The sequence below is a fragment of the Opisthorchis viverrini genome (assembly GCF_000715545.1).
Source record: "Opisthorchis viverrini unplaced genomic scaffold opera_v5_12, whole genome shotgun sequence".
In the NCBI taxonomy this organism is placed as follows: domain Eukaryota; kingdom Metazoa; phylum Platyhelminthes; class Trematoda; order Opisthorchiida; family Opisthorchiidae; genus Opisthorchis; species Opisthorchis viverrini.
The window spans coordinates 2,879,279-2,902,792 of record NW_008751668.1 but is presented as its reverse complement, the minus strand read 5'-3'; the positions used below and the strand labels follow the sequence as shown (position 1 = coordinate 2,902,792).

At 45.8% G+C, this 23,514-nt stretch overlaps 1 protein-coding gene across 1 annotated transcript in view; it reads right to left on the bottom strand.

Moving 5' to 3' along the window:
* Positions 1–9,064, bottom strand: part of T265_01168 (hypothetical protein) — a gene marked incomplete at both ends in the record, with an annotated part of 32,170 nt that extends 23,106 nt beyond the window's left edge. The window contains one exon of the mRNA XM_009165129.1: positions 8,749–9,064. The remainder of the gene's footprint in view (positions 1–8,748) is intronic.
* Positions 9,065–23,514: the final 14,450 nt, after the last annotated feature.

The window sequence follows — 23,514 nt, the reverse complement described above, 5'->3', positions numbered from 1 at the left end:
AGGCCAAGTCTCACAGCCATACAACAAAACAGCCCGTACTGTAGCTTGATACACACGTCCCTTCAGATTCAGGGATAAACCATTCTGACGTCATAGGTGTCTCAAGTTAGCGAACGCGGCCCGAGCCTTGCAGATTCGTGCATTCACCTCATCTGTCACACTGCAATCAGAACTAATACAACTTCCAAGGTACGTAAAATGCTCCACAACTTCCAGTACCTCTCCCTGGATTGTAAGTGGCCTGTTCGACGGCTTCAGATATTACGCTGATCTTACGTTCCAGTTGGGAGTTAATCCTGTTGTGCTTCGCAGACATAGATTTCGCTGATGCTTACCTTCAAGTAGAAATCTCCGATGACTCCAAAGAACCTCTGACAATTAACAGATCGCGGTTTGTTTCAAATGAACCGTTTGCCATTTTGAGTAAAATCTACACATCAATATTTCAATAAACAATGGATGCCATGCTAAACGGTTCATTAGTTGCTGCTTCTTTGGGTGGCATCATTCTCACAGGTTCTAGTCAGGAACTTTTGCATCGTTTGCATTGTGTAATCGAACGAATTCAACAATATGGTTTTCGTTTACGTGCAGATAAAGGTGCAGTTTTTCTCACATCCAGCAAATATTTGTTTGTCTTCTCCAATCCAGTGAACTGAGTCTGACTGATACATTACCAAAAAGATATAACACATCCTCTGATCAGGAAGAACTCCATCGCACAACCTCAGTACTTGGTCGAGTTGAGGAATACGGTTTCACCTGAGAGCGGAAGAATGTGCACTTTTCTAACACCTATCAAATATGTAGGTTATAGTATCGATTGCATCGAACAAAACCGATGCAATTCAGGGAATGCCGCCATCGACTGATGTGCCATTGCTACGATCTATTCTCGGGATGATGAGCTATTGAAGTACTTTCCTGCCAGATATGTCACGCGTTCATGATCCTCTCAACCAACTCTCAAAAAAGGATGTTTCCTGGAATTGGTCACCTGTGTCAATCAGCTCTCGGTACAGTTAAATCACTTCTATAGTCAAATGCATCCAACCACGGAAACGGAGCAGCCGATATCCGGACGGAATTAAAGAAGCAACCGCTCATGCAGTCTAACCTTTGGCACCAGCCGAATACAACCAGTCAAATACAAAAAGCACTTGCAATCGTATCTACCGTCAAGAAATTCCACAAAATAATTTACGTCGTCATTTCACACGCTTCACAGATGACAAGCCGCTTATCAGCATTTTCGGTTCGAAGAAAGGCGTTCCGGCATACACGATAAATCGTCTCCAGCGCTGGGTGACCATTCACCTTGGTTGCGATTTTTCAACTAAATGCCAGTCTAAGGATATAATTGATCAGTCAGACGCCTTATCAAGACTGATGGACCCACAATGACAGCCGGCATAAGACAGTCATGGCTTCCGTTTCTAATGAACCGGGATTTCACACCATACTCGCTGTATCCATTCGAAACCTTCCGGCTAATTCAACAACGGTGTGTGACGAAACCAGATCTCGTGCAAGTACTACACTATCACTGAACATGCTAGCCATTGTCAGTGATACGCGACATTCAGCCCTTAATCCATCGACGATTTTCTCAATCTGAAGTCGATAGTTGTCGTCTATTTGGTGAACGCGTTATAATAGCATCCAAACTACAGGCCCGAGTACTGGAGCAGTTTTATTTTGGACACCCATTCATCAATCGCATTAAAGCCTTGGTGCAAAATTATGTGTACTGACCGGGTATGAAGAAACATGTAGAATTTGCGCAGTCCTGTTCAAAATGTCGGTGTTCTGTAAGATCACCGCGGAAGGCCGAGTTATCTTCGTGACCTGTACCAACTAAGCTTGATTGCGTCTACATATTGATTTTGCAAAACCATTTAATGATCAGTATTATCATATCACGGTTGATGTTTACAGTGAACGACCGAAAGTTATCATGATGGATCACATCACTTCTCGCACCACAACTTTGGAGCTCACTCGCATCTTCGGCACGCCAGAAACATTGATTTTAAATAACGGCAGTGCAATTGCCTCGGTGGGATTTGCTGTTCTGCAAGCTAAATAGCATTCGCCACGTTAGACCGCCACCATTCTATCCTCAATCGAACGGCCTAGTCAAACACTCAGTTTCAGACAAGCGTTTCAAAAACTTTAAGGGGAGTGAACGTCAGTGGATCTCGGTGAAACGTTCTTGTTGAGCTACCGTGCGACGACTAACACAAATGTGCCAAGTAACTCACCCGCAGAAGCGTTGTTGGGGCGTAAAATCCACTTGGCACCATTCAGCTGTAATACCCTATGAGTAAGTAGTTGACGTACCACTCGAAGGAAGCACGGGGGCTCCAATACTGCCAGGTTACCCAAGCTTAGACAAGCCATCGAGATGCAGAGATTGAGTGAATCCCACTTCGCATTCATATCCCGGGAAACCAGGACAATGTCTGGGCTCTTCGCCCGCGACAAGACACTCAAAGCGTGATTAACAATGTCTTTGGGAGTATCAGAGCTACAGTTCACCGGAACGTAAGTAGATATGACGAAGAGACGGCGATTATTAGCGTCTTTATGGGGCACACAAATGTTGCCAAACGGACTGCTCGGAGGCGACTGGCAGTGGGCGAACAATCAACCTGAGACCTTTCAGGTCTGTGGCTTGAAACGACATCAACCTCCGCAGAACCAGCCGCAGCGGTTTCTGGATCTGAGGTGCGTAACCGGAAGCGAGGTCAGTTCAACAACCCTAATTGGGTCTTTACTCACTTCAGAAAGATAACACAGAAAACCAATCCAAAGTCGGTTCAATTCAATTTATCCGCTATAAACCGTGTATCATATACACACTGGGTCCAGCTGGTGCAGTTTCGAACAACGGAAATTGGCAGTGTGGAACATAGAGCCAAGGCGACGGCATGTTCAGCTAGTTCGGGAACCGGGTGACCACACATTGAAGGCGGTAGTTTCGTTGCACCAGCGCCACTGAATGAGCGATTGGGCCATTTCCGCCAGTCATCACCCACTGGTGAGTCGAGTCCCGGAGTCCCCATCCAGCCCAACGCACATACAAGAGCAATTTGTTTGAAGAACGATTTCCAAGTATCTGCGGCCGTAGTGGTTGAGTAAACAGTAGCTTTATCCGGCTAACGGCGATAGGCGGTAAACAGATTTGTCAGCACCTAACAGTGGGTCTACGAGGATGCCCCTGGCAACGGATGAAGGAATGTGAAAGAGAAAAGGTCAGAAGGAGCCTGCTTTCGTTTACCCGCCTAACCATATGCATCAAATGGACCCGGCTGATGACATAACTTAACGGCCGATGTAGAACGGTCATTCGTAATTGTGCAGCTCCATTCATGCAGTGACATACGAACCCAAATAAAGGTGGAACATGTTTACATGGAAGCGAAAATAGGTCAGAATGAACCGGACAGCATCTCGTCCTTCCTTAAGGCGGGGAAACATCATCATCGACAGCATGACATCGGTGTTCAACACCGATGCTTCACTGCGGGATAACATCGGTTGCCCATTCTCAGGATTAAAACTTTGGACCGGATATTCGAAAACATCGCACCTGAGGTGCTTCCTGATCTGGGGGCTGTCATGAGTATATAACCCATACCTTTGCATAACCCATTAACTCGTGATTCTCACTCTATTTTCAGCTCATGTACTACGGTTATTAGACTATTAAAGCGTACATTACGTCTTCCTATTCTGTCTCCCTTCTAATCCCGTCCTGGAACTACTTGACTCTCGCAACAATTTAATCGTCTAAAAAAACGAAATGGATCATATTCTCCGACCTACGGTTTTAATGCTGATCCTCACTCATCAGATGGCATGAAACGATGGACTCATTGGTTCCGTACTTTCAAAGCTTACATTAACTCAGTCAAACCCGAAGGTCTAAATAAATTGGAAACTCTCATTCGTCACATCGACCATACAGTGTATGACTTCATCGCAGAATGCAGCGACTACGATTCTGCGATAACCTTGCTGGAAAAACTTTACATCCGCCCGAAAAATATCGTGTATGCACGCCATCTTTTAGCCACATACAAACAAGAACCTGGTCAAGATGTCGACCAATTCGTTCAAAAACTGAAATCGCTTGCTAAAGACTGTGAATTCAAAGCAGTATCTGCTGTGGAACATACAAACGAAGCAGTTCGGGATGCTCTGATAACCGGATTGAAGTCGAATACCATTCGGGAGAAACTGCTAACGTGGCATGAATTGGACCTTGACAAAGCCCATGAAGCCGCACGAGCTCTCGAACTTGCACAAAAACAGTCACAATCATACGTATACAGACAACCCGTTACTTGTTCGGTATCTACTCCTTTACCCATTGTTAATTCCGAAACAACAGTCTCGGCCGCTACACAACAAACATGTTATTTTTGTGGCAACCCCAAGCACCCTCGTTATAAGTGTCCCGCTAAAGAATCAGTGTGCAAGAGTTGTGGAAAAATTGGACATTTTCAACGTGTCTGTAGGTCCAAAGCCTCGAAATATCACGCGGATTCAGCTCAACACTCCTCAATCTCCTCGCTATTTTGTGCTGCTGCTCCCAATTGCCTATCCAAAACTACAACAGATATTTTGGTCGACGGCGTTGTTGTCCGAGCTCTCATTGATACCGGCAGCTCCAGAAGTTTCGTTTCTTCATCAATCCTGCAAACTCATAACTGGGAGCTATTTCCGTACGACTCTGTGATAACAATGGCGTCGACGATACATTCATGTCCCACCAAAGGTTATTGCCTTGTGACCATTCAGTACAAGGATGCTATATACGAACGTTTCAGACTTTGAGTATTACCGAACCTTTGTGCAGACGTCCTTCTCGGGCATGACTTTCTGGGGTTACATGATAAAGTCGAAATTCCATTCGGGGTACTCTAACTGTATGTGGCTTAACATCCGCAAAACTGGAATCTCCATCCTTATTCACCAATCTTGCTCCAAATTACAAACCGATCGCCACAAAATCTCGTCGTCATACACCGGAAGATGAACAATTCATACAAACCGAAGTAGACCAAGTCCTTACCGATGGCATAATCGAACCATCAAATTCTCCGTGGAGAGCACAAGTGCTCGTTACCCGCAATGCAAGTCACAAGAGACGCATGGTAATAGACTACAGCCAGATAATCAATCGCTTCACCTACCTTGACGCTTATCCTTTACCAAGACTCCACCACATGACTGAAACCATCGCACGCTACACCGTCTACAGCACACTGGATCTCCAGAGTGCATATCATCAGGTTCCAATAATCGAGTCAGACAAGCCATTCACAGCGTTCGAAGCTGGGGGGAACCTATACCAGTTTCGGCGCATTCCTTTTGGAGTGACAAACGGGGTCGCGTGTTTTCAGCGAACGCTGAACAATATAATCAAAGCCGAACAGGTAAAAGACACATTCGCTTATATCGATAACGTCACTATATGCGGCAAAACGAGAGATGAACATGACCGTAATCTTAGGCATTTTCTCGATGTCGCAAAAACATACAATATTACTTTGAACGATACGAAAAGCAGCTTCGCAACTGAAGAGATTACTCTCTTAGGTTACAAGGTCTCCAAAGGTATTATAAGACCTGACCCAGAACGCATGCGCCCCATAAGAGAACTCCCACTTCCAGAGAACGGGAAATCGCAGCAAAGAGCCGTTGGTTTGTTTGCCTACTATTCACAGTGGATACCGGCGTTCTCTGACAAAATTCATCCATTGGTTAAAAACAAAATATTTCCGCTCCCGGAGAATGCCCGAACAGCATTTGAGAACCTTAAACACGAACTAGAAAATGCGATGGTAGTTACTGTCGACTACAATATTCCTCTCGTTGTTGAAACTGATGCGTCCGACATCGCTATTGGTGCATCCCTGAGCCAGGGTAGCCGGCCGGTCGCCTTTTTCTCCAGAACCTTGACTGCAAGCGAGAAAAATCATTCTGCTGTTGAAAAAGAAGCATATGCTATAGTTGAAGCGATCCGCAAATGGCGCCACTATCTCCTCGGGAGACATTTTAAATTGATTACGGATCAACGTTCGGTAGCCTTTATGTATGGGAACCAACAGAAAAGTAAAATAAAGAACGACAAGATTGAACGGTGGAAAATCGAGTTGGCAGGGTACAACTACGACGTCGTCTATAGACCTGGAACAGATAACCGCGTTGCTGATACCCTATCTCGTAACCTTTGTGCCAACATTACTGGGACGGAAAAACTTGAAGAGCTTCACAACATATTATGCCATCCCGGGGTCACGAGATTTGCACATTTTGTTCGTTCTAAGAATCTTCCTTTTTCAGTCAGCGATATCCGACGTGTGGTGTCCAACTGTTCCACTTGCTCCGAGCTCAAACCAAAATTTTGTGACACCTTTCGTGGCCAGCTTATCAAAGCCACACAACCGTTCGAACGCCTTAGTATCGACTTTAAAGGCCCACTTCCCTCAAACACTCGTAATAAGTACCTCTTAACAATCGTTGACGAGTATTCTCGATTCCCTTTTGCTTATCCCTGCGCCGATACGTCCTCTTCCACTGTAATTCGTTGTTTGAGTCAACTGTTTTCACTGTTTGGTATGCCTGCTTATATTCACTCAGATCGCGGTTCTGCATTCATATCAACTGAACTCAAACAATTTTTGTTCGATAAAGGCGTTGCCAGTAGTCACACCGCTGCATATAATCCACAATGTAATGGTCAGGTTGAACGACTTAATGGTACCCTTTGGAAGACCATCTGCCTGGCTCTAAAATCGCGCGGCTTGCCTGTCACACATTGGGAGGCTGTCCTCCTTGATGCTCTTCACTGTATCAGATCCCTGTTATGTACTAGTATCAACTGTACCCCACACGAACGTTTTATGCCGTTCACACGACGATCAGCCAACGGTGCATCCCTACCTACCTGGCTTACTGTCCCTGGGCCAATCCTTTTAAAACGCAATGATCGAGTCTCTAAATATGACCCTCTGGTAGAGGAAGTGGAACTCGTCTCTTGTAATCCACAGTACGCCCACATAGTTCGTCCAGATGGCAAACACGAAACCGTATCCTTGCGCCGCTTGGCTCCCAAAGGCAACGACATGACATCCGACACAGAACAGGAACCAATACATATCGCCGAACAAGGGGAGCCTCACACAACACCAACAATCCACCGTGGTTGCTCAGAAACTGAACTCTTGCCTATTAACGATGCCTCGCCATCCCATTCTAGTGCAGATCCAGGAAATCACTTGGACATTCTTATCCGACAACAGCGCACTCACCCATATAATCACGCAACTGTTGCTGAATGCCCTACACGACTGAAGCATACACAGCACAAACTACCCGTTTCTTTAATAAGCCCTTTAGGAATGAAAAAATAAAATTGTTCAGCTGTAGCGCCCTTCCGGTGCCTAGCTGCCATGCCACCCCAAGGAAGCACGAGAGCTGGTATACTGCAGGTTGCCCAAGCCTAGATAGGGGAAGTCGAGAGGCGGAGGTCGGGTTCGAACCATGGACCTTCTGCTCAGTAGATTCACGCTCTAATCACTTGAGCCATCTCGCCCGTTACGAATGCGTTGACACCATCCGACACAAGCAAAACCCAAGGTCTCGATAGTAAAAAAAACCTCGAAACGTCTCCCATCGTCTGCACACAAACGAAACCACCCAACAGTTCAACCGTTATTGTAACCAGACACATACGACACTCGGGACCCAGTGACACCCTCCTCTAAGGGACAAGTGACGCCGTCTGCGTACTCCATATGGGCAAGTTTCTCATCAGCAACAGTTTGAACACAGATTTTGAAAACCTTCCAGCGTCCGTCTGATTACTTCGACGACAGTGTTTAACAAACACAGATTGGGCGCTATTGTCGGACCCCAATTTTTTGCTGGGAACATTTTGGAGAGCTCATCATACTCTCACATGCCCAGGAGCATGTGAATATGAGGAACGGACAATCTGTGAAGCTAGAAGCCTTGTTACAATAGGAGTAAAACTAACATTACGTTTGTCGCATTCACTATGAAATTGGGTACCATTATCGACTCACTCCAACTGTCTGGAAATCTCCTTACCAGCTACCTTCGAGAATGGCGCACATGCATCATGGGGATCGGGTGCGTGGGATTCCCTGAAAGGTTCCCAACAAACTAAGTAAAATCACGTCGGCTCTATTTAGGAAGGTGAGGATCTAGTAGCAATCTGACTGCAAACACCACCTCACGTCATGTCATGGCTTGTCCCTTGGAGACCTTGTGCCAATAGTCACTTAAAACAGAAGACAATACTTCCATCAGGGAAGTGTGGTGGGGGTATACGTAACATGCCATGACCAATTCCACACGGCTAGCTTAATCTGTTTCGGCTTTGTTACCAAGCGTCCTGTTACGCACCATCTCAAGAACTCGCTGCAGCCTGTTGCCACCCAGAGGCCGGTGACTAAACGCATGAAGGCGCCTACGGTCCTTGGATTGGATAGATGAATTCCCACAACTATAGAGTGAGAATACCCTTACAGTCGCCTCGTTCAGACGGCCATTAGGCTTCAAAAAAATTCGCCCGACATCACAGATAACGCGAGTAGGCGGGTTCCCAGCGAGTGCCACTCGGTCAACCCCATTTATGTTGGCCAACAGGAATTATCAAAAAACTGTGAAGGGCCAGCACGTAGCCAAAAAAATATTTCAAGCACTCACCCTCCTTTCATTTCCACACAGGCAGTGAGTTCAAACATCGGACCAACAAGTCGCATACCACTTTCAGGATCTGCGCTGAACGTCTTTTTCTGCGACGACTGGAAAAATGAGCTGAAATTATGTGCTTGTCTGCCGTCCGCAGTGCGTGAAACATAGGTAGTCTTCCGACGGATGTCCGTCATTATATCCAACTAAATGAGAGTATTCAAGGTAGTATTCCGCGTAAAGTTAGCAGGTCATTATAAGATCACCAAGTATGCGAGGTTGCCATGATCGAAAGGAAACAATCGGAGAAAAAAACCGGAACAGTGCAAACTGAAGCTGATTTCATTAGTCGCGCAACTTCCTCAGTGATTGAGTCGACTGAATCTAGGTAAACAAGAGTGTCCAGGAAAGAGAAAAACCGGTGGACCGTATCGTATGTAACAAATTAAAGGCAACTGGACGGAGAATTTTACTACCAACGGCCTTCTTTTCGCGGAGCAATGCAGATTTTTCACATACCTCGGCGGGCTATACGAATTTTAGACTGTGCGGCATTTGCAAGTTCAAAACGTTCATATGTTTTTGAGTGTCTTCGGACGGTCAACCACCTTATTTCAACGTTTTTATGCCTATGCTCCCCGTGTGGTGAACCTATCTTTGATTTAATTTCAGAATTTGCCTACCAATCCAGATAAACGATGTCATATATGCCGTCATGACAAGAACAGTCACAAAAATAGGCAACAGGAAGGGTCCTTATGCATATTTTGAGACTATCGGTCCTAAGAATTCGAGGAAATACCTTCCAAGCTAAAAGGGAGTGTGTATTATTAGAAGAACGTGCAGATCGCTGAGTTGAGCAGTTTCATCGTGTGGGTCCGCCCGCCGATTCTGGGATGAAAGGTAAACAGCTCAGCTAATCCACCTTCGTAAAGCGAATGAAATTAAGTTTGTTCAGAGCCTCTTTCATGTTGTTAAGTTCCAATTTTCATTTGAGAGACGTACTTAAAGCAGCAGTTGAAACTAAAATGGATTTCGTCGATGCTTCTCATATTTCCATACACATAAGTTTTTTCTATAATGTTTCTGTTGTTTGTTCGTTCTCCCCTTACACCTGGTTTTTATCAGCACTGTCTTTTTAACTCAGTTGGTAGCACATGAAGGCCTCACGTGAACCAGTGATCACATGTAATGCAATCTGTCGTCCGAAATCTTGATCCAAACGCTGGAGGATATTTCCTGATGTTCAACCAGAGCGAGACCCGTACCAGAAAGTTAACCTAAAACAATCTTATGCGTAGAACTGGTTGACCTGTGGTGTTTTGTACTTTTATTGTGCTTTCATTATAACACCACGTATTTGGTCAATTGCATAATCGTTCTTTGTTTGAATATGAAAAACTACAAAAACGGGCACTTGGACAATTTCACAGAATACAAGCGTGGTCGCGTGCTTCGACTCTCTCTTCTGATTTCACTCGCGCTTGCAGCAGCCACTCGCGAGTCTCATGTACTAACTCTGGTATCAAAACATTTCAGACCATCTTCGAAATCTATTACATATGGGAATTGTTCAGAAGAAGACCCTTGGATTATTGTGTAATCGTTTACCTGTGCCAACGACGAACTATTTTAAAGAGAACAATTATTGGCAGTGTGAGGAGATCTCTGGTATCAAACATTTCAGACCATCTTCGAAATCTATTACATATGGGAATTGTTCAGAAGAAGACCCTTGGATTATTGTGTAATCGTTTACCTGTGCCAACGACGAACTATTTTAAAGAGAACAATTATTGGCAGTGTGAGGAGATTTGGGATTTTTGTGGAGATTTCGTCCTGTAAGTGAAGCAATCTATGCTGAAAAGCCGGGAAGCACTGTACAGCTGTTTCATCCTTATTGGGAATCATCAGCAGTGCGCATCTCACGAAACTCCGAAGAGTCTCGAACCCGCGACCTCCCGGCTAGTAGTCTGAACACTTAACCGTTCGCCCACGAGTGGCTGATCAGCAGTGTGATTAACTCGCACTTAGACAGGATAAAGCGCCGCTCATCCTTCAATCACGGGATCCACATCACGCGGTCACACGTGTTGACTGGCTCCTCGAGCAACGACTTCTCAGATAGAAGTTTCACTCATCGGGTGAAGTTTATTCTTCCACTGAGCTACTTATATATTGTGGGTAGTGTGAGGAGATTTGGGATATTTTGTGTGGGATTTCGTCCTGTAAGTGAAGCCAATCTATGCTGAAAAGCCGAGAAGCACTGTACAGCTGTTTCAGCCTTATTGGAAATGATCAGCAGTGCGCATCTCACTAATCTCCGAAGAGACCCGAACCCGCGTCCTCCCGCTGATCGGCCACTCGTGGGCGAACGGTTAAGTGTTCAGACTACTAGCCGGGAGGTCGCGGGTTCGAGACTCTTCGGAGTTTCGTGAGATGCGCACTGCTGATGACTCCCAATAAGGATGAAACAGCTGTACAGGGCTTCCCGGCTTTTCAGCATAGATTGCTTCACTTACAGGACGAAATTTCCACTGAACAATTATTAGTGGGTCTGTTCCATCCGACTTCCAATGTATTGTATGCCCAATCTAGCGTTATTATTTTTGTTTCTTTGCCACGCACTCCTGGGAAAGTAACTTATTGTGTAGCTAGACCACTACGGGCCTTAACGGCAGTCCTCTATGTGTGATTATGGCCTTCGACATTCACCAGCGGGTTGTATAATGATGTGCGGTTGCCTCACAACCATTATCCCGCCTGTATTTTGGTTTTTGTGAACCTGTGAGATAGTGGGTCTTAAATTAAGGTTCACATTTCTGTATGGGCTTTTGACTCCCTTTATACAAGGGACCCCAGTTTATGCGAAAACGCCCAAAGCTATAGGGTAACCGAATCTATGCGCGAATGATTCCGGTTGTTACTAGCCAGAATTTTGGTCACTTTTCCACATATTGCCTTATTATGAGGGTCTTGGTGGCGCTGGCAAAATTTCTGGCTATTCTGGAGCAACACTAACGTTTGCCACGCCAGTGATCGGCTTAGCCACCGGAAAAACAGTGGCTGATTAGGCCACTTTGCTCGGCTGGTCCAGTGGCTACCAAAATGTGCGATCATCGGCAAACATTCAATCCTGGGATCAAATGAAATGGTGTACTGTGAGGGCGTCAAAGGCTAAGGCCACTCTGGAGCCTACGGAATGAAAAATTGAAGTGTTGGATTCGATGTCGCATGTGACGAATCTAGAAGAGAAGGATCGGCAGATGTCCGTTTGCAGCTGTGCCACAATTACACATGCCTGCAGAGCGAGCCTAGAATATCCTCTCTTGCATCTGTAAAATGACTCCTCGTTTTTTTTCATTTTCAAGCTCGGCGTTTTGTGTTTGTTACTCTTCCCCGCTCGCTTGCCCCTCGCGTTTCTATTAGCTCAATATCGTGGCCCTTTAAATGAACCGAAAACTTATTACTGGAATTATTGAATCTTAAGCATAAACCCTCTCGCCTCTCATGTAAATGAACTATTGCAGAGTGCAGACAGATCCTCCGACTGGTTGTACGTTAACCAGCCACAATACACAGTAAGAAAAACAGCTGCATAACCCACAAACCATCTTGCGTCCTGCAAGGTGCGGAAAAAGATCGTCTCAACGGCGGAACTATCTGAAACCTCTGGCTCCAGAAACTGCCTTCATAACTGTGGGGTTCCCTCCGAGAGTCTGGGATATGCGTGGATGCCGCATCCGACTCCGACCGTTCAATGAAAAAATGCATCAAGGTTGGTTCGCGGGATGGCTAAGGTGGATTACTGCAACTCCAGACACAGACGGGTTTAACCTTGGGAAATAAGATTGTGTGCCAATCGGTGGAGAGCAGTTCGGCTTCCCTTAGATCCTATCTGCTGTCGGTGAGCGCTATCATCTATTGCACATTTGTGAAAGCGCGGTCAACAAACCTTCACGGGACATCGCATCGGCACCAGAATCCACATTCAAACAGCACTTATTAGTGTCATACAGCTTTGTGCAATGCTTGTGGGTGCTGTCAAGATTGCGCGATTGCCGCCGTTCGCTCCGGGGAACACGAAGAAGCGGCCAAAATTTTGGGACTTCCGTGAATGGTGGATCACGGCGTGTTCCTTTCTCTGTTAGAAACGTAAAATCGTTGAACGACATCCTGATTGATGCAGGAGCGTGAGTCGGTGCGTCTTCTTGGCACTGTTAGAATTCCGCATATTGGGCAGCTAGAACTGTATGACATGGATTGCTCTGCGTATCCTCAAAATTAGCCCCGGAAATTACAAACCGCTTGGCATCCTGATTGTCATCTTTGGCACATAATTTCTGGGCTCAACCAACCTTTCGTCCTGCATTCAGGTTCCATCTGTTGGATCGCACCGTGCAATTTGACGTGCATGGTCACCCAACCAATATCAGCCGAATACGTTGGTGGTGAAAACCTGCGCACCGGCTTACGGTTTGCTGGGGTTTATGGCCTGAGCCGATCTGCAAAACTGCCAAAGATGGAGACTGGCCACCACGGTGCCGCCTATGTCCCACTCGCGCTGAATGACACACCATGCACGTTTCCATGAAGGCTGTATTGATGCAAGTTGAGTGTCTAATCTCATTTGGACTACCTGGCGGTCCCCGTATAGCTTTGCTCTTCATAGACTACCAAGAGAATATTTCAGATGAGCGTCATCTAGAGATTGTTGAACGCTGAGGAATTAATTCCTGCGATAACTTTCACATTTCATGCACATGGGATTCCACGAGAAGCCCAATCAAAGCGATTCTTGTCGTCTGGAATGCCATGCACAACGATCCAGCTTCTTCGTTTGACCGCACTGATCGTCAAGGTCGTATGACAACGCAGCAGACACTGGGGTTGTGGAGGAAAGTATACCATCAGCCTATGTCGAATAAAAGTGATTCTTCCTAAGCATGGTAATGGAATCACTCAATGAATTCCGATAATTCGTGTGCCCTCGTATGTCTCCAGTAAGTATTTGTAATCGCCGTATCCCAATGAAAAGGTACCAAGCGTAAGATTTGGTATTCATGGGTTGAATTTTCTCTGGCAAGCTACTTGCTCTGGCCTTGTAGGCATTCAGACCACGTGCACTAACAGAACATTTCTCGATTCCTAATGGTGGCAAACAATGGGATTTCTACATCAGACAACGGGAGGTTGCCACATGATTCAACGAACAGCTAAGCATAACGAGAGACATTTAACCCGACCACGAACGAAAGGAGAACCTCTAACCTCTAACCACTCAAGAAAACCATCACTGCACGTGTTATATTGCTGATAGCTCATAACTTACATATACAAATAACAGTGGATCGAGTTTTAAGTTGTCTGGCCAAGTTGAACGATTCGAATTACATGAGGTCTGTTTATTTTCCAGTATCTGATGCCAGTCTTTGTTGCCCGTCAGTTCATCTCGCCTACACCTATTTTCGAGCGTCAACTTCGACGGAAAAACGGACCGACCGGGCATTGATCCCAGAGTTTCAAAACGGTAGGCAGACCTGCTGTCCACTGCACCATTCTGACACTTGGAGTGGTTTATCATTTTGCATTACTCATGTACCGCACCTACCAGATAGCCTTAGGAGAGATTTGTTCTGGACAAACGAAACCGCGCAACCTGAATTGTTACGTGACACGAGCTGCCGAATCTTGCCAACCGAAGTACAGTCCCTTACATCCCAAACGTACTGATTTTCTGTGCCGTTATCTCTCCACACGGTCAACTCACACTGTCAAGCTGCCCGTACATATGTTTGTACATCGTTTTCGCCTACTTGTTGTTGCTTCCAGAAATCTCTGCTACTTTGGTAAACATTTTACGCTCCTGCTGATTGCGTCGTTATCGATTGTAATTTCGGATAATTCATGAAGCTCACAAACCCCTTTAATCGTAAAACCAGTTCCTGTCGGTCCACAGTACATCATCCGCTACCCACGTCTGATTGCTTCTACTGTCTAGTGGCTACCAATCGCGTATAATCCTTCATCGCAATCATCCAGTGAGATTCACAGTCCCCTCCTGTTATATCAGGCGTCGTCGCTGTGCGCCTAGCTTCAAAAAAAGTCTCACAAAAATAACATGGAATTAAAACAGAAATGATTTCCCTCCCTTTGACGGCAAAGCCCATTGTTTGGTTAGCGTTTTTCTTCTCCGTTTTAGAAAGCCTAAAAATCAAGAACATGAAAATTAATAATAATAATGTTTATTACCAACTTGTGGATGACATACCGTCTGGCATGATCATACGTTTACAGTCATTACAAAGCATGGCTGGGGAAATTGCGGATAAATGGCATTGCGCGAAAAGAGGGCAATGTCATAAACAGTGGGCATGTAGTGTTTAGCGGCCCTATGGAGTCTCTAATGAACAGAACAAATTACTGATGTAAGCCAGGTACAAAGTCACAAGGAGAACAATCCAAATAAATCTTGACTCAGTTCAAGAGAGGAGATTCCTCAGTTCCGTATTCCGTTGAACCACCACACCAAAAGAAGTTCTATCTTCCTGGTAATCCAGATCTCCAGTGATCGAAATATTAATCCACAAATTGAATATATTAGTCCAGTGTTTGTAGCTAAAATGTTTGTTCACGGTTAGAGTTAGTAGCGGCCAATTATAGTCAACCGGCGGTCACAACAACAGTCACTTAGCCTAAGTTTCAAAGTCACGTTGGACCCCGCAAGCGGGCGGCAGCGGTTGTTTTTCAGTAAAACAAACTTTCGTACAGTGATGTGACTGATAATGATGGGGAAAAGGAAGATGATGCTGGGCATGAAAAAGGGCAGTTTACAAGTGCTACAGGCAGTATTCGATGAAATGATAATAGATTTCTTTCCCAACTTGTAAGGTACAATGGGCATGAGGTCTGACTAGTTCAAAGACTTAGCCGGTTGACATGACCTATAACTGGAAATCCACTGCTGGTCATGGGTGACCTGGGGCGGTTTGGTAAATGACCAGAGTCCTGATGGGCAAAAGTGGAGATGGAGATGGAATAATTCGACTTGTGAGAATATGGTAGGTTTTGTCTTGAAAATGTGGTTTAATCTGAAACTAAGCAGACTCACTAGTTGCCTCGTTGTACGAAATTCAGGTGCAATGGGTAAGTTAGATGGGGACATGGTATCAAAGAATAGGGCCAACCGAACACCATATACGGAATTGAACTTGTGGAAGAAGCAAGCCGAAATTGCAGCAGAAAACTACGCTGGCCAAATTTGAGCGAGAATTCATCGGGTATGAAGGAACTCGTCCCAGGGACGGCTGGGGCCAGATGAAAGATTTGCTTGCGGTTACAATTACTGACGCGATTGGGCGAGAGGTTTCGGTCGGGATTCGGCGTCGCCGTTTTGGAGTCGAGCATAATGGGTCTTTGGAAGAGTGAGATGATGGCAATACATGAGCCGGAACACTAACTGTATCGAAAGTTAGTGAATTTTGTGGGGAGCACAGAAACACAGAGATGGTTAACGTCGAACTAGTAGTTGAACAAATTGGAATGAATATGTCATGGAGGCAGTTGTGGTCGGGTGGGGAGATTGTCGTAGCTGCAGTCGGGGAGAAGGCACGGTCAAGAGAAGGACTGGAATATTTGCAATGGAACTGGGTATTGCAATGCCGTACCATCAGTGGCTTGGTATGCTTCAGTTTTTGGACAGCCCCGTAACGGACACCACATTTACGGTTGGCTGGGTCGTGCGATTCTTTGGGCAGCGCGATTCATTTCAAGCTGGCCGAGGAAACATGGTGGAACGAAGTTGACATGGGATCGCTGGTTTTCTTGGTCCGTTTGGGGAGCCTGTGGTTGTAGATCATGGGTCAGGCGGAGTGGATAACAGCCAGCCGAGTCGTCCAAACTGGGCACTGCCGAAGTTCAAAGCGTGCACTAATATACACAGCAGTGCACTGAAGCCTACACAACGGATTCTTTAGGGGATTCTCAGCGCAAATAACACAGATTTCTCCATCTCCGGTATGAAAAATAGTACAAAAGTTGATAAATTTATCTCCTGACGAAAGAAAAGTTGGCGCTCACTTCTCCAGCGCAGTTGCAAAGCGACACAGAAGGTAGTTACTGCAGTTTGTCTTGCCACTCTCCGTTTGTTCTTCTTGTATGCACGAGCCTACAGGGTCCTGGCGCGGCACAAGTTCGACAACCCTGTCATGACCGAAGCTAACATATACATGCTTGAGATGCAGTCGCCATCGTCTTTTTTTAAAAAGGCGCTCGTAATCGTTGTACTACAAACTCATGGGTTCCAAATTAGTCCTTCTCAGAGCCGGAAATGTGAACACTTGAATGATCGGATTGCCGGTGTACCGTTCTGGGTTCCAGCAATTGAGCCTATTTAAACGCTATGATGGGGCTCTTTTGAAAAACGTTTGACAAACATGCCTGTGTGCTTTCTCGAGAGATCACGGACTATGCACTCGGTTTGCCATAAGCAATATTAGGCCACTGAAGGCAGGCCGTCAGTCACAGACGGTGTTTGGAGAGAAGGATATGACCCCATACGGCCAACTAATACAAAGCGTTTAGGGCTCTCTGGACCTCAGACAGCTTGTGGGGAAATTATTCCGCGGATATTCGAGAAATGACGATCGTGGAACCGAAAAGCGTGTAGGACGTGCTCCCCTCAACAGTCGCGACTCAGTCCCAAACGTCCGTCAACTCGTTCAGCACCGTGTTCCCCCTTTAATAAGTCCCGCCCTGAACAATACAAAAAACTGCGGGGTTGACAACCGTTTTTTCAACTGCATGACTTTATTCAAACCACCGTTATTTCCGAATTGCTCTAAACGCAAGACACTAATTCCGATAATCTGGACATAATCTGGCAACACGAACGCCAATAACACTGATGATCGGCCATTTATTATAGCATCTCTAACTAGGGGCAGTATGGACCATGGGGTTCTCAATCCCGGAGGCTGAGTAGCACCAACAGCATCCTAACCATTCATAGTTTCTTTCATACTTGTCTATCAGGTCAAGGGTTGCCATCCTTGCCCCCCCCCGCCCGAACCGAATTAGGCAGGGAAACGCACCCTATTTGGCAAGCACAACATATGACCTAACTAACGCGGCTTCTGGTGCCGGACAAATTCGGCTATGGAAGTCTCCGTTGCACAGCCAAAACCGCAACCGAATTAGTAGGGAAACGCACCCTATTTGGCAAGCACAACATATGACCTAACTAACGCGGCTTCTGGTGCCGGACAAATTCGGCTATGGAAGTCTCCGTTGCACAGCCAAAACCGCGAATTCAAATGGACTCGTTGTGGATCCGCCGACGCCGGCCTGCACAACCAGTGGTTCTGAGAAAACGGCTGTCAAACATTTGTAGGCCTCCTAGTTCCCGCTGTCTAAACAGACTAGGTCTCAGCCATGCAACAAAACAGCCCACACGGTGGCTTTTTACAGATGCCATTTGAGATTTAGGGATACACCACTTGGACGCCCTAAGTGTCGCAAATTAGCAATCGCGACTCGAAGCCTGGAGATTCGTGCATTGCTACCGTCTGTCACACTACAATCAAAACTAACACAACTTCCAAGATACGTAAAACGTCTCGCAAAAACGATCAACCAAACCCGTTAACTGTTTTAATTCTCTTCTCTCTTTCTTCGTGCATGATTGCGGTCTCGTCAAGAAACTTACCTTACCGTAAGTCGCGGATGGCATCTATATTTTTAGTTTGCGTGGACAAAAACAACTTGGTTATCGTTCACGTACTCTCTCAAATTTATTTTCAAATCCAATAAAGGGGAAACATGTGGAGAAATCAGCCACTCCGCAATATTTTCCAGCGTCTTCACGGAAACATTCTGTCGAGTAGTGACAACCGTAAACTACTGAATTCCCCGCACACGCGTGTGCCCAAAATTTTTTTAACGAAACTCCGACCATTCAAAGATATTTTAGGGGTTCGGACAAATACCGGTAAAATCCTGGGCTGTATGTAAAATTTACAGTCGCCCAAACTATGGCTTCATTGAAAGCTGGGGTGCACCTCCAAGGGTCGGTCAGCCTATTCAGGCGCACTGTGGGCTTTAAAGTTAGATGCGCGTAAAAAAATGCGAAAGAAGAATAAAGAAAACAAATTTCGTGAAAACAAGGCAGTATAAAGCGTTTTTGGTTTGAGTACACTTACACATACCAGCAACATTTCAACGCAATGTTTTATGACCACAATGTTTTCGGAGAAAACTGCATATGCAAGAGAAGAATCGGCAAGGTAGAAAGAAATGATCCTCCCGGCCAAACCCTGAATAATTAGGACGCTGCGATTTTTATAACAAACATACTAACCGCATCGACTGTACGTTTCCATGGGGATATGAGGGAGCCAGTTGGTTCAAGAAAAGACGAGCGCAGATGCTTGTAGACCGTTTCAGTTAACCCGCCAAGACAAACTGTATTGCAACATTATTTTCAATCGAAGTTTGTCTTTTGAAACCTCAGTATAGGCGCGGAAAATTTCAGAGAAGCTTGAGCTCACTAGTCGTCAAGCCTTAGTGAAGGCGTCATGAGAAGCGACAAATTAAACGATGAAAAGACTGAACTGAAAGATTTTGCCATCCAGCTGCTGACCCAGGCAAACGTTTGATAGGGAGGGATATAGCGAAATACATCACCTGATCTGTAGTCCAAATATTTTGGCCAAGCAAGATTTCAAAACAACAGCCTAAAATTCCGGTGAAAAATATTCAGGCTTTTCATTTAAGCTTTATCACGAGCGTTATTATGAAGTACACACTTCAATGGGTCACAGCTTTCGAGGGAAAAATTATACTTGATGATTCGCAGATTCGGTGATCGGCACTCAGGTTCGAGACTTTTGTCTAAATTTCCAAGGTCGGTCTGGTTCTTGTCGTTCGGAGACTGGCGTTCGCTCGAAAGGCTTTAGTAAAATAAGGGCGGAGCAGTAAGCTTTCCAGCGCGAGAACTCGCAAAATTTAGTGTCTAATAGGGCTTTAAACGGGGACTAAATGCAGCATCGACATTCGTCGGGGGAAGGCTATTCCACACAGCAACTACCGGAAATGAGAATGAATTTTGTCTGATAAAAGTGTGCGCTTGAGCTTGAAAATCATCTTACCATGTCCACGCCGTGCGTTTTTTGGGTCGACGGTGAAATACCTGTTGGATAAACCTTATGGAAACGGGTCATACGTAAGCATTAGGTCTCCTTGGAGGTGACGATACTCCAAGACAAATTAGTCAGGCACCGCGTTTCATAGTGCACGGATTGAAGGCCGGCGACCACTGCCGCTGCAGCTCGTTAGACGCGCTCACTGAAGGTCACGTCCTTTTTGCTTCCTGAACAAAAAACTTGGTTGGCATATTCATGAAGCTGTCTGACGTAGACCCATAGATTATTGGAAGTGCACGCGGGTAATAAGCAAGAAGGTGCACCGAAACATCCGTAGAACGGCGAGTGCCTTTTGGGCCGATTTCTCATGGTGCAGTGAGAAGGACAAGTTTAAAGAGAGCCAGATACCCAAATACTTTTTGGCATCTATCCTCGTGACGTCTTCTGGAACATCCTCACCATGCATGACAAGTTAATTCGCTGAATCTCTTTCAAGTGACATATGGACGCGCTTTTCGTCATTCAGAGGGATGGGCCAGTCCAACGGCCACTTCTTTGCAGGGTTCATATCCATTCGGAAGACAATCAAGGAATTCGGGAGTTCAAGTCATCCGCAAAAAGTAGACATGGACTTGAAAGAACATCTGGAGGGTTGTTGGCATATATCATAAACAGCAGTGGTCCCAGAACAGAGCCTCAAGGATATCCAATGCAGATCGTCGCCGGAGAAGCGTCGGTCGTGCCCATTTTAAAACGAAATGATCTGTCTGATAGGAACGCCTTGATCCAGCGTAGGATGTTTTCTTCAATTCCGTAAGACTCAAACTTGTGGGACGGCTGGACATGTGGGACTAGATCAAATGCTTTTGCGAAGCCGAAAAGTATGGCACATGATATGAGTCCCTCGTCGTTAGTTTGTGTTGACCTGTCCATGAAAACGAGTGGGTTTTTCAACCAGGAACGGTTTGGAAGGAATCCATTTTGAACTGGAGATATCAAATTGTTGGTAGTAAAGTGATCTAGGATGGCCCGCTATAGGACTTTTTCCATCACCTTGCCCCGTGCGCTAGTGGATCCAGTAGTCCTGTAGCTGCTGGTCGTGACTCCTTCAACAGTTTTTTAGATTGGCTCAACGGTCACTACATTCCGAACCAAGGGATGGCGGCCTTCGTCAAGCGACCGACGAATCACAAGGTAGAAATGATTTGGTCGCGTAAACATTTCGCTGGGATCCAATGGACTTTGTCAGACCCCAGAGCCTAAAATAGGCTGATCTTGTGACAGATTTGACGAATTTTGTCCACTGTGAAGACGCTGAGGCTGGATATAGAACTGTATAATGTTCTCTATAGACCCCAGATATCACTATTGGGTAACTCATGGGTTTCCCGCTTTTGTCTCTCAACGAGAACGCGTATGGCTTGTTTCTGCAGTGATATCTCATGTATTTGAACAGCACACTTATGTTTTTTTCGGGATAGGTCCAGAAAGTTGACTTGTTTTCGTATGTTCCACTGGCGGATCTCTGATTTACAGTGGTTCCGCATTTTACAAAATGCAAGTTCATCTTCTGTTTCTTGTAGCCAAATTTTTGAGAAAATATTTGAGACTTCTTTTTTAGAAGACGCCGAATCATTTTGGGCCACTTACTAACCATCCAACTGCCTGTTGTTTTTTAGGATGAAAATGATGGTCAGCACACAATGGTCGCTATGTCCCACTGAAGCCTTAATTGTCACCTGATCAATGATGTCTTTCGTTGATGATGACCGAAATCCAAGAGGGATTGCAGTTGGCCTGCACGGTATCTGGTACGTGCAACATGTTGAGTCCAAAAGCTCTGTTAAACGACTTCGTTCAGGGCGGCTGCAGAGTCCACCTGATCTGACGTGCTTGCGCTCCATCCAGGGGGGCCCTGGAGTGTTGAATTCACCTTCTAGCAGTGAAGTAAAAGCTGGATGAGAGTTGTTCAAGTGTTCGAATGAGGAATGGAGGACTCGAGGGGAAACGGTAGATGACATCAAGGAGGAGAGATTTAGACCAACACAGCGGGACTTGGATCCACAGTGCATCGCAAAAAGGTGCAGGAGTGATATCAGAGAGGATAACCGAGATGTACAAGGCTGCATGGAAGCACAGAGAAATCTTACCATCCCTTCCTCGTTCTGAGTCAGCTCGAAAAACAGAGTAACCGTTTGTCTAGATATCCGCATCAGAGAAACCTGGTGTTGGCCAGGTATCCGTGCGTGCGATTATGGACGGCTTTTTAAGACAGACTGACTGTTTAATGTTGCAAAGCTTGCAGAAAAGGCTGAGACAGTTTGTGGACAAGCGTTTACGTACTCTCTGCCGCCTCCGGAGGTGAGGAGCCGGGAGTTGTGTGACCAAAGAGGTTTCCAGACTCAATAGCTGTACGTCGGGTTTGAGTTCGGGGCTCCAAAGGGGCCTCTAAGGCACACTTGTCTGCTCCCTGTCTTGGTAGTTTCAAGGGCTGTTTTTCTTTTGGGAGGTTGTTCGCCCAGTGGGAGCCCGTTAGCGCGAGCCTCGCCTTTGGAGGACGAAGTTTTCTCCCACTCAGCGAAAATTTTTACCACTCCTACTTGTAGCCCTTTCAATACCGCTCTTTAGATGACAGATTTGCTGTTGTTCAAGAATTTGGGGCAAACTTGCGTCTGTTTGGTTTCCTGAGAATTTCGGCGTGGTTTATTCGGAAACGTGTCTCTGTGAGACCCTGAGCGCTAGATGGAGGCACGGAGAAGTAGTGGCGGTGGCGCTCCCATGAAACTCGTTTTTGCAGAAACCAGCAAGTGGTCTTCTGATTTGATGAATCTTATGTGGCTGTAGTTGCTTTTCTTTCGCGTTTGTGTAGAAATCCGAGTCGCCCGCGATCACTGTGGCCAACTACGAGGGGTTTTCTGGTTCGCTATGGGCGACGACTGCGTCCACAAGCAAAGGGGCCACTTCTGACGTGAAGAAGCTGGAGATCAGTGGTTCAATATTTTCAGTGGTCGTACGGTTGCAGCATTCCCCAATCTCGAGATCAACGAATGTGTTTGATCTGTCGACAGGCGTCGCCGCTTGTCCCCACACATCTGACTCATTTCGCCCTAGAAGTTGTGACTTAAATGTGAAGTTTACTGCCGCACCTTTGTTGCCTGTTACGGAAAGAAGCACGGATAGCTCTACGTACTTTAGGCTCTGCTTTCACGTGAGGCTGTAGTGGTTAACGGCACTATGGAGTCTCTAGTGAACTGAACAACTTACTGGTGTAAGCCAGATACAAAGTCACAAAGAGAAAAATACAAGTAAATCTTGACTCACAGTTCAAAATAGGAGATTCCGTAGTTCCGTATTCCGTTGAACCACCACACAAAGAATAGTTCTATCTTCCTGGTATCCCAGATCTCCGGTGATCGAAATATTATTCCACAAGCGTGAATATATTAGTCCAGCGTTTGTAGCTGAAATGTTTGTTCACGTTTAGTATTAGCAGCGGTCAGATATAGCTAACCGGCGGTCACAACAACAGTCACTCAGCAAAAGTCTCAAAGTAACGTTGGAGCCAACGCGCGGCGGTATCGGTTGTATTTCAGTAAAACAAACTTTTGTACAGCGATGTGACTGGTAATGATGGGAAAAA